The following is a 5683-nucleotide window of genomic DNA, read 5'->3' as shown; positions in this document are numbered from 1 at the left end:
AATGGTGTCATATGACGATATACAAAGTGAGTGATACAAAGTGCAATTTCTCACCACCCAGAACCCAACGCCCAGCCCGTTCCAGAGCAGTGATCCCTGCCCCCCGCAACTCCCCCAGCTATATACTGAGCATGAAGTCACATGGTATCAAATACCCCTTTGGCTAGTTTGGGTCAGCTGTCCAGGCTGTGTCCCGTCCCAGCTTCTTGTGAGAATTAACCCTATCCCCATCAGAACCAGGACAAGCGTGATGGAGGTAGGCCCAGTATCAGTGCCATAGCAGTGAATCCAAAGCTCTCTGTATTTAGGGCCAAACTTCTTGGAGCAGGTACTTGGGACTCCTGGCTCATGATATGTTGCAGCAGGCACCAAAGTAGGTACTTGGTATCGCTACCAACCAGAGCAAGGCTCAAATACTTGAATGAAAACAGCCCCCACTGGTCTCAGTGTTGTGGTGAGTCTCTTTTTTTCAACATCCCCAAGGTGTGCAGGTGGCTGCTGCTCAGGGCTGGCCACAGGTGCCTCCTATTCTCCCTGGTGGCACCCTTGGCTGGGCAGGATGGAGACTAATGGGCTCCAGCACTCTCCAGAGATGCCCTGGAGCTCTGTCCCTGACGTGGGGATGCTGGTGTGCTGCAGCACATCAGAGGCAGAGGCTGAGTGTGGTGGGTTTGTACAGCCTGGGAAAGGGAAGGCAGCAAAGGGGGCTCTCACCACTGCCAGCAGCTGCCTGATGTGAGTTTGGAGAGAAGCTGGAGCCAGGCTTTCCTGGGAAGTACCCAGGGACGGGATTAGAGACAATGGCACACAAGGGAAATTCCAATTAGATATTAGGAAAAGTATTTCCCCACAAGGGCAATTAGACTCTGGAGCAGGGCCCAGAGAAGGGGGAGTAGTCTCCACATTTGGAGACCTCCAGGGGCAGGCCATGAGCAACCTGCTTGAGGTTGGCCCCACTCTGAGCAGGATTGGATGGAATCCCCGAGGTCCCTTCCTACATGCATTGTTCTGCAGTTCTCGGAGCACTTGGTAATGCAGCAGCTCATGGCCCGTTGGACTGGCTGGCTTGTAGGTGAATGGAGGGCTTGGGGGATTGCTGTGTCCATCCCCTTCTCTTGGCTTGGTTCGTCTCTCATCCGTACAGTATTAGCAGTGCTGGGGCATAGAGGCACTGCCTTAGCGTTGCCCAGCTCATTGCTTTGCCCCCACTTATCTTAGCCATCTCTCCAGAGGACTGTGTTATTTCCTCCCTGCACAAGTACAAAAAGCCCATTGGCGGTAAAGCACAGGATGATAAACCATCCACCCTGCTCTGCTAGCAGTGCAGAGCTGTGATCTGTAGGGGGGTGTTCGCATTGCTGGGAGGCTGGGGAGGACATTTGCCCCCAGCCCTCCGGCTGGAAGGGCTCCAGGTTTATCTTCCCTGTAATGCCTGTCCCAGAGACAGTGGTGATTGTGGGGCTAGTCACCAGTAGCCTTTTTAAAGGGTCTAGCTGCCTGACCATCCCAAGCAGATGGAGGCTGAGATGAGCCCAAAGGACTGTCTGGAAAGAACTACTTGCTCCCAGTATTTTCTGTTTCTTTGCTAGCCTTTTATTCTCATGGCTACTCTTTTCATTATCCTGTCCTTTTGCAAGGCTGTCTGCCTCATCAGCCTTGTCTTCAGAAACAACTTCGCTCTGCTATTTATTGAGTCTCCGGGCTTTGACCCTGTTGCCTGATGGTGCAGAAGCCATGTCCGGTGTGTAAGTACTCAAACGGGTTTTAGTGTTTGCCCCATCCCATCTGCAAGAATAATGAACCAGAGCAAAGTATGCTTGGGGCTGCGTGTAGCCATGGCACCTGGGCAGAGCTGACCCGCAGTGGTAGCTACATCTGCCTCCCCATCCAGCAGAGGCTGGGAGGATGCCCAGATGCTTTTATGTGGGTTTTCAAGGTCTAGGACATTCCCATAAGCTTGTGTTTGTCCCCAGATCCCTTCTCAAGTGGCTCCTCTCAGCCTTTCCCTTGGGCTTGTTGATGCTGGGCTTCTGTCTTGGTCAGAGCGCTATGCGCTCTACCTTCCCCCAGCAGTCCACTCGTTACTCAATACCACTCTGGGCACTGTTATCCATTACTTGGATATCCCTGTTACAACACTCACGTGCATTGAGAGCAACAGGGTCCGGTGGTCTGAGCCAAGAGGACCCAGTTGCTCGGGTAAATCACTGCATGGCCAGGGATGAGCTGGTTCCTGTTAGTCCATGAAGAGCTCTTGGGTCTCTTGCAGGCTCCATCTCCCTAGGAAGGTTAGATCTGGGGGGATATCTGTGTCCCCAGCAGCACGGCTGCCACCAGGGCTGAAGGTGTTTTGGACCTGGTTGCCATGGTTAAGCTGGTTTCTGAGATCTCTGAACTTTGCACATTCCCGCGGAAGCAGCGCAGCAAAGTACAGGCTGCAGCAGCAGCAGCAAGCAGAATTTGCACAGGAGCCTTGGTGTCTTGCAGGGACTGATGTGGGGGGTCGTGTCCTGCGCAGGAGGGTTGTCTGGGAACACAGCTGCATCTTGAGCCCATCCCTGTTCACTATTGCTTGTGTGAAGATAGAGGATGCTGATATGCTGGTGCCCCAGTGCTGTGTAGTCCCTGCAGGCTGCACTTACCAGATAGCCCCAAGGGCAGGCCCTCTCCAGCCTCTGCCTGACATGAAGCACCAGTCAAGCCTTGGCTTCCTTGATGTCACCATCTCTATGCAACGTCCAGAGGCCAGGTGTGTGCCCCCTTCCATCCCGAGGGCATCCCCAGCCGTGTGCATTGCTCGGAGCCCTGGCAGCCCTGCGGGAGCCCATCCCCTGCGAAGGAGGTGGTGGATGCACTGGGCAGAGGGCTCTGCTGTCAGCAGGACCCTGCGGGTGGTTTTGGGCGTGTGGACCAGGATGTTTGCTGGTTCCATGAGGTGAAATAGGAGCTGGGCTGTGCCTCCCGCTGCCCTGCATATGTCAGACACACCAGGCCCTCCTACCCCCTTGTTTCCCTTCAAAGGGGCTTGTGCGCTTGTGTTTGCCTCTATTATAAGCAACAGTATGAGTGTTCAGGTGACAGCTGTGACACCCTTTTCCTAATGCCAGCAGGGTGTTTCTCTCACCTTCAATCCCACTGGAAGGAGAGACTTTCCCTTTCCCTGACAAGGCACAGGACATTGAATTCATGGTGGAAATGCTCTTTCTCTCCAGTAGCCCTGGATGTGTCCGGCTCTTTACAACCAAAGATGTACAAAGCCTCACCCTTACAGCCCAAATCCCTACCCAGCCTGTGTCACTGCTCTGGTTTTTTTAGGGTGTGCAGACCGCGGGGGGGGGGGGCAGGGGGGTATCTCCTCCCCCTGTGCCACATAGATGTCTAGCACAGGAGTGGAAATGATGCTGAATGTCCCCACAGGTGCTGCAGCCTTATTTGCAGGCTGCAGCTTGGTAATGCTGAGCCGGAGGCCTGAGTGCCTGTGCCCAAGCACCTCCCTTGGAGGGCTCTTAAGGTAAAAGGAAGTATATTGCAAGAGGGGTTGCAGTGGGAATGGGCAGTTCCCACAGGGTAAATGCTGCATGCACAATCCTTGCTGCCCTCCCCACCACAGGCACTCTTCCCATGTGTAGCTTTGATGCCTGTGTCCAGAGCTGCTCGGGGTAATGCAGTATCCCCGGGACCTTCTCTGCTGCTCTGCGGTGCCCTGGTGATGGTTCAGGGGAGGTAAGGAAAGGTGATATTGCTGTGGCTCTCCCAGATGGGTGTTGGGGACTTGTCAGGGGGGTGTGTGCAAAGAGGCTCAGGCTGGCAGGGCTGTAGGTGGGTGGCAGTTGGGGATGGGAGGAGAGACCGGGGTAAGTTTATGGTACGAGCTGCAGCAATCAGGAGGCAACAGAACACAGGTAAAGAGCTGGGGACATTGGGGACATGCACAGGGGTGCATGTAAACAGGGCAGGGTCTGATGGTGGAGGAGGATGGGGTTGGAATGGGAGTGAAAAGGAGCCCTTTTTAGGGGATGCAGAGCCTGGCTGCCATGTGAAGGATGTGGGGAAGGTGAAGGATTGTGCATCCAGGATCAGGCAGTGTGGATGGCTACAGGGCATTGGGGTACAAAAGGAGCTGGCTCAGTAAGGAGAGAAGATGGGGCTGTGGATGGATGTGGTGGTGCAGCGGTGGCCAGAGGGAGAAGAGAGGAGACAGCAGAGGTGGGAGCAAAAAGGGTCCTATCACACGCTGATTGCTGTGCTGTCTTCTCCCAACTCGCAAAGCATCAGCCCCTCCAGAGCCCCTTTTCAGGGGCTCATGTTTCTGTACCCTGCTTGTAGTGATGGAGAGCAAGCTGGGTTGTTCACACCGCACAGTTAGATCACGCTTCCCACAGCGCATGGCCTGGCACAGGGAGCTGACGTGATGGGAGTGAACAATAAGCGATTGCCTTTCCATTGGGGTTGAGTTAAACAGATCGGGATAGGATTCCCCAGGGCTTCTGATAAAGACACTAACCCCAGGGCATCACTCCTCTTGGGACATCAGATAAAAAGGACTGTTAATGCTAACATCTATGCATCACTTAGTATTGTGAGGGTCTAGTCCTGCTTGAACCTGGGGGATGCCTCCCTTGGACAAATGTCCTTATTGAACTTGAAACATGGCAACGCGTTGGTGCCCCGGTCACGGCCAGAGACCCCAGGCATCGTGAAAGTGCAGAGCAGAAGTGGTGTCTGCCCCTCCGCCAGGACCCATTTGCCTTCTCATGGCCATCCTGTGACCGGCTGCACACACACGTGACTTTGTAATCCCCAACGGTGGAAAATTTTCCATCAGATGCAGTTGGCAGTGAGGTCTGGAATGGAGCAGCTGGTCTGTGTGGTCATCCAGCAGCTGAGGTCCCTGTTCCTTGGGCCACTGCTCCTTGGAGAGGGATGGGAGGACTAGAAGGGAGCTGGCCGACGCGTCCCTGCACCTGGGTAGCCAGGGGCTTGCTTTTGCTGCAGCGAAGCTGTGGGTGCTTTCTTTGTTGCCCCAGGGTGACTGCTGCCGTGCCGCTGCAAGGTCAATGCTGTTGGGCTCCGCAAATTTCCCTGGTGTCAAAGCTTGCAGGCGTGGTGTCGGCTGTGCCTTCCCCCCGGGAGCGGTGGTGTGCGGCAGCCACCCCAAGGTGAAAAGATGCAGCTTTTTATGAAGCTGAGCCAGACAGGAGGAATTTTCCCCTTGTGGCCAGCTGTTGTCCTGGGCCTGGCTTGCGTCCTCCAGCACTTCCCACCCCGCGCTGCCTTGGGGAGGGGAGCGGGGGCTAGCCCACCCTCCGGACTCCCTGCACCAAGTGAGTGGGTGCCACGTTGGGCTCGCAGGGGTGAGTAGTCGCGGTGGAGCCGGGCAGCATCCTGCTGCCTCTGCAGGGATCCTCTTGGGCAGTGAACAGTTTTCCCCACCCCCAGCTCTGCTGCTGCCTCTTTGTTTTCTAGCAGAAGCCTCTGTGCCTTTCATTGCCGTTGAGGCACCAAGCAGGAGCCTACATGTGCTGTGTGTGCGTCTTGCTGGGAACGTGATGCAGGCTGCCAAGCCTGACAGGCTGGGCATCTCCCTTGTGGGGCTGCAGAGGCCAGCCAGCAGCTTCGGGGGTCTCCTTTCCATGGGCTGTTCCTCCAGCTGAGCAGAGATTTGAGGCCACTAGTTTCCTCC

This window comes from Charadrius vociferus, unplaced genomic scaffold (genome assembly GCF_000708025.1).
Source record: "Charadrius vociferus isolate BGI_N301 unplaced genomic scaffold, ASM70802v2 scaffold91, whole genome shotgun sequence".
Classification (NCBI taxonomy): Eukaryota; Metazoa; Chordata; class Aves; order Charadriiformes; family Charadriidae; genus Charadrius; species Charadrius vociferus.
The sequence above is the reverse complement of the archived record's forward strand: the minus strand, read 5'-3'. Positions refer to the sequence as shown.